Source organism: Adelges cooleyi, unplaced genomic scaffold (assembly GCF_023614345.1).
Source record: "Adelges cooleyi isolate 19-005CV unplaced genomic scaffold, UGA_ACOO_1.1 ACOO_flye_CR_arks_rails_tigmint_CR_PRNA_1, whole genome shotgun sequence".
Lineage (NCBI taxonomy): Eukaryota > Metazoa > Arthropoda > Insecta > Hemiptera > Adelgidae > Adelges > Adelges cooleyi.
This window is the reverse complement of record NW_026095751.1, coordinates 1,253,490-1,266,797: the sequence shown is the minus strand read 5'-3', so window position 1 is coordinate 1,266,797 and position 13,308 is coordinate 1,253,490. Positions and strand designations below refer to the sequence as shown.

At 28.7% G+C, this 13,308-nt stretch overlaps 1 long non-coding RNA gene across 1 annotated transcript; it reads left to right on the top strand.

Moving 5' to 3' along the window:
• Positions 1 to 5,448: 5,448 nt before the first annotated feature.
• LOC126836192 (uncharacterized) lies at positions 5,449 to 7,206 on the top strand. Its single transcript, XR_007685294.1, has 4 exons — positions 5,449 to 5,577; positions 6,097 to 6,129; positions 6,534 to 6,602; positions 6,969 to 7,206. It is a non-coding gene; the product is annotated as an uncharacterized LOC126836192 (long non-coding RNA).
• The last annotated feature ends 6,102 nt before the right edge of the window (positions 7,207 to 13,308 follow it).

The window sequence follows — 13,308 nt, the reverse complement described above, 5'->3', positions numbered from 1 at the left end:
CAATATTTTGATTGTAGGAAATCCGCATTTGGAGATGCAAGAGCTGTTGGTTGTTACAGCAGAATACAGCCTCGAGGAAAAAGTAATATTAATAATTGTATTAGGATTGCGTTGTTTATGCTTAGGTATATAAGGACGCCCCCACCATTTATTAAAGGAGCGTAGGTTAAGAAATTGATCTTCAATTTTTCTATGGAAATTCGGTTTACTCAATTCTATTACAGCCCTTAGAGTATATTCTATTCGCGCAACCCATATTATCACACTGCAAATAACTAGTGGGAGCGTTCTCCTGCGGACTACATAACCTCGAGAGGTACTATATGAATTCTTTTGTTGATTCTTTAGGTTGGAACCGTATATTCTACCTCTTCGGTTAAATATGTCTTATCGGATTTCACTAAGCTGGATGACGACAAAGATGGTCTACTCACTAAGGGAGAAGTTAAAAAAAATGACCGACGTGTTTACCCCGAACAAAAAAGAGAACATTGACTCTTTCATGAAGAAATACGATACCAATGGTAAATAGCAAACTATTGTATTACCAAAAATAGTTAAATTATTTTAAATATCTTACATAGTGAGGACGAGAAAAGAGTAGGATCAATGCTGTTTTCCTTGAGAAGATTTTTTTACAGTTAGAATTAACAAAATAAATCTCGAGAAACCGCCATTATCATCTGAGTACTGTCGGAATAGTTTCCATAATAAATTTGATATTATAGTGTTAATATATCGAAGTAGATCTATAGACATAATTAAATAAAATTCTTAATTAAAAATCTTGTAATTTTTAGAAGACGAACACATGGACATATTGGAGTTCATCATGGCGCTGTTTAAAGAGAAAGTGAAGTTGAATGATTACGATGAAAAGTTTAACAATCATTATATGAGGAATAATTTTTAAAATAATTTTGATAGTGGTTTGTATTGATATTATGTAAATTCTAAGATTAAGGGTTTTTGCTGAATTATTACTATATTATATTTACATAAGAATATTTTTGGGGAGTGCTATAATTACGGGTAATCGGTTTTATATTTTATGTTTAATAATTGTTTACATAGTTGTATAATTTTACACATATATTTGAATTTAATGCTATCAGATGTACAACGGTATTAAGCCGTAATAATAAATAATAATGTTTTTTTTTTTGTCATTTCATAAAACGATTAAATAAGTAGTGTAATACCATCAAAATGATGTGTTTATTTGAAATCAATATAAATATGCAAATTAAAAATTAAAAACCGCCATATGATGTTTAGGAAATATTAACACATTCAGTTTGTTGTTTCGGAACTGACGACATTATAGTCGATACAGATCGCATAGCTCCAATTAAAAAATAATAAAAGCAGCACAGTTTTTATTAAACGCTCTAAATCGACAATTTTACTATGTAATTTATTTAATTTTAATATAGCTTACAATTTCTTCAAAAAAATTCTGAAAAACTGCGGTTTCCGCCCTTAACTAAATAGGTGATATAATGTTTAGTCATCACCATTATGGTTGAAAGCTTAATCTATTTGAAAAAACAACTTAAATACCTGTCTATAGTTTTATTACTACTATACATCCTGTGTACTCTCCAAACGATGGCGCTGCTGACACGTTTTGTTTCTATCACATAAATGATAATAAACAATACGTTTTTCGACATTCCTGAAAAAAATGATTATTTTCGTTGTTACAGTTTTGATATAGGTTATGCTATATAATTATATTTTTACTTAATTTATTATTTTATTGAAAATATAGAACACCTTGAACATAATATTATGTATTTATGATACAAAAGATAAAATTAATGTTGTATCTCAAAATCGACTGAATAACGCATTACATAATTTGATTTTATCGATAAAAAAAATATTAAAAGACATTTCCGAAGAAATCATTGAACTTTGTTACGAAAAAAAATGTTTTATATGGCGGAATATAAAATTAATGATTATTGTTTATTTATCACCAGGTGATTTTTAATTTACCGTTGCTAAGTAACTTATTGGCCGTCTATGACGAACAAACGTGGCAACGTTTTAAATTATGACTACCCAATACACATAAAATTCAATATATTTTATTATCAGGTTAAACTATTTGTATTTTAAGTGTATTAAATTTGTATCGACTCATTAACTTGTGTATTAATTTCTCACCAAAGCTCAAAAAAAACGTTAGAATATTTACTATTACCACAACATAATATAAAATTCTTCAGAGTACACATATTTTTTTGAAATTTTAAAATTAATACATGGTGAATTCAATTTTACATTCAACAATAAACAATAGGCAAACTGTAATGTCATGCATAATAATAATAAACTTTGTTTACTTTTATTTCCATGATTATAAAATGCATCACCAATATTATCATATGTTTTACCTGTACTGTGTACGTTTAGACATACAGTTTTGAGTTACTTCCCTAACCCACACATATAACTTGCTTACAAGTCAAAAAACATGACAGATGACTCCAACATCCACTTTGTTCTGTCATAAGATGCATTAGGGATAAATAAAAATAAATAAATAAATAAAATATAAGTATATATAAATTTAATTGAATCAGCAATACTGAAGCTAGTAAATACTAAATAGCAAGTCACTTTCCAAGCTGAACAAAACCTCGGCTAGCACTCATAACCTTATTAAATAATAACACTTTTAAAAAAAAACCGATCATCAATATACAAAATTATTTTAGTTTTTTTGCAAAAAAAAGTTTCTGGTCAAATCGACATTCTATCAACTGTGACTTAATAAAATCAATATTGAGTTATTTGTAAAGCCTAGCAGATAACAGAGAAGATTGGTTGAAGCGACAAGGCGAAGCCCTTAGACAATAAAAAAACCTAACCTTCGGCGACTGTACAAGGCTCCAATAGGGCCTACTCCCGGTCAAGATGCAATAAGCTAAAAAAAAAAAAATCTGAAATCTAAAATGCGCACAATAAAATTAATATTACACTTAATAATTCTTATTAATAAGTGTAATATTTTCACAAGTTACAACCAGAATAAAAAGAAGCATTTTTCAAGACGATATAAAATAATATGTGAAATAAACCATCAAGACGGGGACCCGTTTAGCGGATCGCGCATCAAATTAAAAAAAAAAGAGAGAGATAAGTAGGACTGTAGCACCGAATTTTTTCTTCGTTTAATATGTTATTTTAACTCGTGACAAATTTTCAACTTAAATGTCTTAAAATTACTGCTAACCCCCTCCCCTCTAAAAAAACAAAAAAACTGGCATCCCTCGCCCTCAGGGGGATGGCAATTTGGTATAATTTAAATTTGAGACTATTGGCGTGGGAGGGGGGGGCATACCAAATAAATATTCTCTGTAATTTGAACTGGATCCGACTCTTTTTCTCGAAATTATAGCTTGTAAAAGTCCAAACATTATAATTCTAATGGTTTTTTTTTCAAATTTTAACTGTGAAGAAGTAAACTTTTTCAACTTTTACCTCTCCCCCCCCCAGAGTAGTCAATCAGATAAAACCCACATCATAGTAAAACCAATAGCGTCGCTGCTCCGCATAGAAGCTAAAAATGTATACAGTTTTTGTGCCGGTAAAATTTTATATTGAGAAATAATTTAAAGTATTACAAATATATATGAAATGGGATATGGTGAAACTTATAATACATCTAAATATATTTGAGATTAAAAATTCCGTGGGACAGAGGCCTCTAAGTCTTAGTACAATCTCAGTTCTAATGCATAAGCAGCAAACAATCGTGCACGCGTATTGTTCAAATAATTACATGTTTTTGTATAAAACAAAAAAAAATCAAAGTTACCTATGTACGAATTTACAATAATATGTTGTTTCCATTAGAAAATATACAGGTTTAGAGGCCTCTTAACGGTATCAAGGTGGATTTTGTTCGGTTTCTTTAAACATGGTCTATGTATTAATTCTGATAGCATAAGAACACTAGGGAGAAAATTTTAAATTAACTTTAAATGTACAAAACAAAAAAACGGGTATCATCTTTCCTGCGAAGAAAACACATTGAAACATTATTATGTATTGTGTAGCCTTCCTCTTCCCGAAAATAAATTATCAGGAGACTATCGTCCAAATTGTTTGTTTAGTTATTCGTATAGGGTTTTATTTTTGCCAAAATGTCCTCTGTAACATTACAATAGCCTTTTCGTAAAGCTTCTTATTTTCATAAAAGTGAAAAAAGTAATTTTTAAAATTGGTTTAAATTTACAAAAAAAGAGCCATTTCAGTTATGAAAAAATGAATTATCCATCCGGAGTCAACGTCATCAATTTATTTTGTGACAAACATTCACTTCCATAATTTATTTATTTGTTATTGTTTTTTATAATAATCATAGAGTGAGTCATGAGTGAATTAGTGGGTTTGAATATAGTAATAACTGTTTTGTATCATAATATAGCTCGTATATTAATGTATTTTTGTCATTATAAGTTGCCAAACGCGAATTGTTTTGTGTACTCGAAACCTAAATCCAAATTCAAGATTATTGATTACTTTTATCACGCGCTCATTAATTTAAATTTCAAATTGATATATTACTCATGAACTTAGATTGAAATTTTTTTTTTGTCATTTTTTGACCTTCGGCATTCCCTTAACTGGTAGTATGCAGTATCCGTCTACGAACGGTCTTAACCAAAGCTGATTAATACTATTAATAGACCTCAACAATTTTAAGACGAATGGGTTACCTTTAGACTTGTATTCAACATAAAATTCGCCGATTTAAGTTGGAAAATGGAGTTCGAAATTTATCGATACATCTTTAAACCGTATTGGAGTGGCCATCTTGGTAAAGTGGTAATAGAAGGTATTAAAATATATTTTTTAACTGTTTTTTTTTTTAAAGATTTTTAGTCTCAATCAAATGTTACCTCCCCCCTTATTCGTTTCTATTTAATTTTGAATTTTAGGTGCGACTGACGCTCAAAAAGTACAAGATCTTTTTTTAATTTCTGGCTAATAACGTTAAGAATACAGACAACTTTCCAGATAAATCCGGTTTTCTTATTTCCACACACATCTTTTACATAGAAACTAAGTTTGTCATCTTGCGAAGTAAGAATTTTTCAAGGGGCTGTTCAGCATGGCATTTAAACATACCAACATTCAATACTTCCTGAGAAACTGAGTGTCTTACCTAAAATGAAATACCCTGTATAGAAATAAAAAAATGTTGTTATTGTACTTTACATAAGTAAATATGCAGTATTTCTTTGCGGGTTTACACGGTTTGTACAACCGTAACGCTGCGTCGAAAACAACTTTGCCTACCAATATTTTCCATTTCTTTACTGTTGTTTTTGTCAAACGTAGCTTAATGTACTATTTCCTACAAAATAAAACAAACATATTTCTCTATATAATGTAAGCAGCAAAGGTACTTTTGCACTAGTATAGTATTCTACGTTCTTGGTGTTAATAATAATAACTACTTGAATAAAATGAATTTGAAAAGCTTAATTTATATGTTAACCACCATATTTTGCCTAATGGTGTCCGTGTATGCGGTTAAAAATCCTCCAGATGAAGGTATAAAAAATATTTTTAGTATATCATTTTGTATAATTTTTTTTTTTTTTGTAGCATCTTCGGCCAACAAAATTATTTCACTTTTTTCGAATACTGTGGTCGTTTTTACCAGATTTTTCGACAAATCTATGAAATTTTGCTTTTTTTATACCATTTCATTTTGTTTTCTAAGCGTTTTTACGGAGATCCCAATTTAAAACTATGTACAAATTATGTAAAATTTCCTCAACTTTCTGATGAAAATCTTAGAATAATTCTCAATTTTCGGGCAATACAAAAATTATAACTTCTTAGATAATAAACACAATTTTAATGACTTTCTGTTACGCAAAAAAAAAAAATTTATATTTTTCTTCAGAAAGCTGATATTATTTTACATAAAAATCTGATTTGTAATAACTTTTTTTTTGATGGCCGAAGATACATATTAAAACAACTGTGTACTTAGCTCTAGAACATTGAGCCATATAATGCATTGTGATAAATGAAATGTTAAAGTAATTTTTTTCGTTATTTCAGCTAATCCTACTCGTAACCCACCACCTGGTTATCGTAAGTTTTTGAGACTGCTATAACTTATATAAATTTCAAAAGAAAAATTTAATACACATTTTTACTATTCATTTTTCAAATGACTGTTAGTTGGATGATAATATGAGTTTTTGTATATTGCAAAGATACTAACAGTTTTAAATTTATTTTCAATATATGTATAAATTGTTACTAATGCATTACATTGTTTATAATAAAATAAAGTTTATCATGTCCATAAGCATATTATTATATACAATTTTATGTCTAGTTGAAAAATGTTTAAAAATTATAATTTGTGGCTAGCAAAATTAAGCCCTTTAGATAAACAACTAAAAAATTATTATAGCAGTATTTATAGATACTTGAAAATTAAAAATTAAATTGGAAAAACAAGTATTCAAGTTATTTTGTCTGTGTTTCAGCACAAATACCACCACTACCAACTGCACCAATAAATATACCACAACCACGACCACCACAAGGAGAATCAGGTAAGTTTTGAGACTTTAATAAAACTTATATAGGTTATAAATGTGTAATTCAATATGCTATTTTATCGTTCGTTTTTCAAATGACTGTAAGTTGGATGATAATACAAGTTTTTGTGCTTTACAAAGATACTAGCCGTTTTTCAATTATTTTCAATTAAGCTGAAAATGTTAAACTATTATATTTGCAATTTTTTTTATAAACAATTATTTTATACATAATAGTCTGATTTTTTAAAATCACAATTATTTCGAAATTTAAACAATGGATAATAGTAAATCCTAAGATTTTTATCTTTATATTATCTTTATAAAGGAGCCTAACTTAAATAAACCATTTATTACATAATATTTAAAATTTTTTTTTAGCCACTAACGACAAATAAATTTACGAACAAAGCTGCAGTATCCAAGAGCTTGGTCACATTTTGAAAATACATAATATTATTACTAATACGTGTATATTGTAAAATGTTCATCTTTTTTTATCACAATTATTATGTTTCAACCTTCAGATTTTTCTAATAACAATGTATTCTAAACACAATATTCTGTTACCTATCATATAAAATATATTATGTCTATTACATATACCAATAAAAATAATATTCACCGAATAAGTAAATTTGTATTTTATTATCTATTCTAATTCAACTATTTGTTTTTACTATAATTAGTACAATTGTCGATAGTCATATAATAAAAATATTATAATTTTTTATCTTTATAAGTTTAACAATATAAATGTACAGTAAATGTTGACTATTTACTAGAAAAATGGACAGGTAATTGTTAAGTGTTTGCTTTCGGTCAAACAATGTTTATAAAATGGATTTCAAAAAAAGGGTATTAATGAGTTAACGACATGGTTTATAAGTTGATAATTGAACAGATACAATGAGCCCAGAACACTTAAACCAAATGCTATGTAAGTCAAAACTACAAGGTTGTATACGCGCACACGACTGCATGAGTGTCTACAAAACGACGGTTAGGACGGGCAAGGAGTGTTTTTATATGACTATTATACAAAGCATCGTCGGATAAAGATTGCTTATGTTTCCCCTAAAGATATGATATTATATTGCCGACATATAATAAACTTCTAAACTTAAATAGTTCAGCCTTTTAGAAAGATTATATGGTGGTTTGTATAGATATTCGTTTAAATTGTTAGGTTAAGTCGTTTTTTTTTTAAATTATTAAATATTATATATTTATATGATTGTTAAATTTGTTTTTGTCATTTCATAAAACGATTAACGGAAATAACGGAATAACGTAAAAATTATGTTTTTATTTCGAAATCATTATAATTAACTGGCCTAGGCCATGCAGAATGTACAAAAAAAAAAATAAAGAATTATTATTAAGCCTTACTTTTCTAACATAAGTATTAAATTAACTCGTTAAAACAAGAGGAATTTGTTAAACATGTTGGAAAGCTTCTGGTCAATAACCATTTTGGAACAACTACTTTCGGTATTGTAAGCTTAGGTGTTGCGATTTTTATTTTGAATAAAGCAAAAAAAAAAGAAATTGTTACAACTATAATTTTTGTTTTATTATATATGCATTTTATTTTTATCCATATTAAATGCTGCCATTGGTCTTAAAACTCTTACAAATGTCTACATCCGGTCAAGAATAATTTTACTATTTTATTGTAATATTCATTGAAAATCGTTAAACATATTTTTATAGGATGATTTGCAAGCTTGGTCAAACCTGTTACCTGTTAGTCATAAACCAATGCGCTTGATAAGAAATATATCCAAAACATTATCGACCTTTATATGTAGCTATAATATTATGAGTGTTAAAAATAAAAATTTAAAAAAATCATTAATAGTTTATATTATTAACGTTAGTTTTATAGCTTTTCCTCCAGCTTGTCCTCTCAAAATGCTAATAACTCTTAATAAATATTTTTCATAACATAAGTAAAAAATATTTAAAAAACGATTAGAACGAAAAGACAATAATTTTTTTCTAAACGTGTACAGAAGTCTTTAACCGGGGGCCAAATTTAGGTTTCCAATTGACAATGTGTTAGGTTTTATTTTATGCTCTGAATTTTCCATGTACGAAATGCGCTAGTATAATATTACAATGAAACCTTAAAGCGTGTAAACAACACACGGTAAGAAATATTATTTTTTGCGTCTTATTTTCCTCAAATTCGCATCGGTATGAAATAACGTGAGCAATAATAATACACATACAGGTAAGACGTGTACAAACATACCTTTCGAACACAACACACCCGAGTCATACCAAACATGACTACGGTAACACAGTGAATTATTTTTTTGCCATGTAACAAAACTTACTCGACTTTGTAGAGCCGAATGAAAATATTAAGAAATATAGACGAAAATCAAGTGTTTACAAAGTCATATCGAACGAACAGCTGGATGAGACTGGAAAAAATAAGGGTTTAATAAAAATATGTATAAAATATGAAAAAAAGTACGATACGTAGCTAAAGAATAGGAAAAAAAAATACGTTCAAAATATCAATGTGTTCCGAGAAACCGATTGTCTTACAAAAAATGAAACACCCTGTATAGAAAATAAAATTTCGTTGTTATTGTATTTCACATAAGTAAATTGCAGCATTTTTCTAGTTTCCACAACTCTCAAGTACATGTACTATGCAAATGAAATATAACGAAAAACGACTATCAACGTTTTCCGTTATGTTATTCTTATACTTTAGGTACATATTTTACTACATTTTCAAATACTCGGTGAATTGTTACATTTTCCGGTTATACGTACAGGTTAATTGGCGATAATACACATTTTAGAAGGATTTTTTTCATCTCATGAACAAATGTAATCGCATAGTCTTGCGTATGAAAATTTGTTTTTTATTTGAACGAATAATATTATCATAACATTCACCGTTCGCAATATTGTTTTTATTTTTGTGTGGTGTACGTAGCAAATACAATATATATTGTTATTTTATTTCACATGGGAAAGTACAAAATATGCTTACCAAGAATTATATCGACCTACTAACTACATAGTATAACATGGTGTTTGGTTTATAATTCCAATACTTCCTCTTAAACAATACATCCTTATTTACAACGCCTAACATCTGTGTGAGTTCTTGAAAACGAGTTCGTGGAGTTGGCTTAGTCATGATGTCGGCAACTTGCTCTTTGCTGCATATGAACCCCAACGGAAATAATCCCTCGTTGAACTATTCACGAATATGTTTGGTTCTTTTGTGGAATTCGGGATTTTTCACAAGTCTGGTAGCGCTTTGATTGTCTCCAAACATTGTCTCCGTTGGTTTCATTTCTGGCTGACTGAGTAATTCCCCTAAAAGTAATTTTAACCAAGTTTATTATTGTACTGCACTACCTAAAGTTATGCACTCTGATTCAGTTGTGTTAAGGCTAACACACTGTTGACGGCGTGAATTCCATGCAATGACCCCGGATCCTAACATAAACACTGACCCAGATGTTGACCTTCGTGTACCTCTGATTCACTCTGATTATTATTATTATTACGGCCGTTTCCGTTATCAATAGTGTCTTGCTGTATTTCCGGCACTCTTCGTCCCGTTTGGTCTCCGGTTTCCGGTTTTAGTGGAACAAACAACACACAATTAAATTTTGGAAAAAACTACTATTAGCAAAATAACTATACAACATTTCCTACTCGCTGGCCAGCTCGCTAATGGTTACAGCTAATAGGTAGATAGCTCAACAATTAATATATATTATTATTGAACGAAGCGGTTCAAAAACAAAACGGTGTAGTGGGTACGGTGATGCGATAGCAGTAGTAGAAGAGATAATGATGGTATCAAAACGGTCGGAGTGGCGAGCATAGGCGGTGGTGTGGGGAGCGGCAGCCCACTTAATGCCCCAACAGATGTATTTCATAGACCAGAACGCAACCTTACAGACAGTGAATCAGAGAGATAAATGGAGAGAGATTTTGATGGCAGCACTGGACGGCGAAAGGACCGTGAAGCCGATGAAGAAGAAGAAAATGATGCATAATAAAATATTACTATGGAATCTCAATGGATTCTTCTCTAAATTAAATTAAATTGATCTAACTTATATACAAAGGTCGCCTAAATTTGTGTTTGAATCTGTGCGGGCAGTAAACGTAGATATTTAAAATAATTAATTATTGTTGCATGCTATTCTGAAATCATAAAATAATGGTACCGCTTGAGCGTCACTAAAGTTGTAATTTTGTTGAGATTTATTGTAATTTGCAAATAGTTTTATGAAAATATTTAACTTGACACTGGTTTAAAGACTATTTATATTTATTATTATTTTTTTTTTTAATGTCCAAACCACGATATCACCTAAACCATACCACCAGTTTCTTCGTGTAGCATGTCTATAGACAAAAAAATCATGCGTGAAAGGTATTTTATCGATAAAAAAATATCAATAATAATTCTTTACCGTTCTTTAGTCGCATCGAACGAAACAACGGGTCTTAGAGTGTTTTTATTTTTTACTAAAATAGTAAAATAATACACCAAACGAGTATTCCTACCAAGATTCCCTCAGATTTCAAAGTGTATTTTAACATTACTACGAACTGAACTTGGTCGTGGATAGTTTCGACAAAGGCTTGTTACGAAATTTGAACAAGTTCGCACTTGACCAAAAAGTGAACTCATGTTATCGTAACTACACAATGGAACGCAAAATTATTAGAAAAAATTATAGTTTCCACATTTGTATTAGGTATTAGGCAACCTATAAACAACACATTTTTTTTATAAAATCACTTTTTTCGTAGATACCTGTAGATTGTCTGATTTTTATATACGTTTCAACGTTTATAACATTTTAAACCTTGAATTTTTCAACAAAAAAAAAACCTATAATTTTGAAAAATTGAAAAAAATCACATGCAAATCGGTAAAGACGTTAGCTAAGACGGCCTAAGTTACCGAAGCTTAGAAAAAAAGATCTATAAAAAAAGTTTTTTTAAAGAAAATAAACAAAAATTGCAAATAGTATATATTTGAATATTAAAAAATAGTTATCAATTTGGAAGTCTTATAATCAGGTTGAATCGATACTTAATTTTTTTTTCAATTAAAAATATCTGAAGTTTTAGTTTTATCTAATAAATGTATTATGGACTTTTTTAAATAGGGCTCACGCTTTTCTTTTTTTTTTTCAAAAATTGAAGATGTTTAACATGTTTAAAATTTTTTAGTTAATTTTCGGTTGTTTTTAAAGTAATTGACGTACATTTAACAGCATTAAAAAAATTAAATTACCGATTTTGTGGACCGAAGTTCGTTTGTCAACCAACTAAACGGCTATTGCTATAGGCAATAGTAGTACATATCGGTCTAGAAGACAAGTGCGTTAAGTCGTTTAGAATCAGGCGTCGAAAACTACATTAACAAAAATAAGAAATTAAGCTGAATAATAAACATAAAATTAAATGTTCACTGGTTTGGTAAATATATTTTTGCTCAAACCACTGTTTGAAATTAATACACGGCTAAAGTATCACAGCTCCCACTTATATTATAAAAATAGTATTTAAAACTATTAAGTCAAAATTCAATGTTTTACATCTCTGGTTCATATCTTAAAAATTATTTTTTACGTTATTGGATATCTCACATTTTATTATAATTGTGTTCATACATTCAAATTACCTTATTATCTTATTCGCTTAATACAAGTTTTATAACTTGTTTTCCCAAATCAAAAATAGCTTATAAAAGGCGGTACTGTTTAATATGACTGTTATGGTAATGTTAAAACTTAAGCTGTATAACTGTAACAAATTATACCAAATACTCAACAAAATGAACGCAAATAATTGCTGTCAAGTCTTTTATAAAATCCCAGTATTATGTAAATGGCTATAATTCATAGTACACGTTTATTATTAAGTTACAACTATAATTTAAAGTCTGAAATCAGAACAAATACAAAACAAGCATTCGCTATATCTTATGTAAAATAGAGTTCTACCTTACATGCTTGTTTGTTCAAACAAAAAAAAAATTAGTTTTTTAAAACCACTTGATATCTGAGAAAATATATAAACTGTAAAAAAAACCTCCAATCGCACATATGATTCATAGGCTATGAGGCAGGTGTTATTGAAATTTGGGTTTCAAATCAGAGGATTAACGAAAAATAATGTTATATTAAAAAAAATTGTAAATTGAGTGTTTCATTACAAAAGTGTCACAACATTACTAAGTTACATAATAACATGTTAAATGCGTAAACCTAATTTGAGTTTAATAAATTATAAAAGATTTAGGTTTTTTGTACTTAATTGTTATAATTTGTTTGATAGAAATTGTAGCCAATTTATTTTTTTACTCTTTTAGAGTCAAAATTATGTTAATCATGTTCTTAAGTGGTTAAAATATACACGTTAACTTTGCTAACAACATATTTTCATGTTAAAAAATAACTGCCCAATTTACCATACATATTTTCGGAAAATATTGTAATAAGTTTTAGACAAAGTATCGTTAGCATTTCTGCAAAAAAAAAACATTTTATTAAAAACGCTTTTCAAGTGTAATAGGTAATATATTAATAATTAGACATATCAGGGTATTCGCTATAATTATTAAAACATCAATATTATACAGTACAAGAAATAAATTAGGTCATACATTTAATTACAAAAACAACTGCACACAAAATATGTTAAGAAAAACATC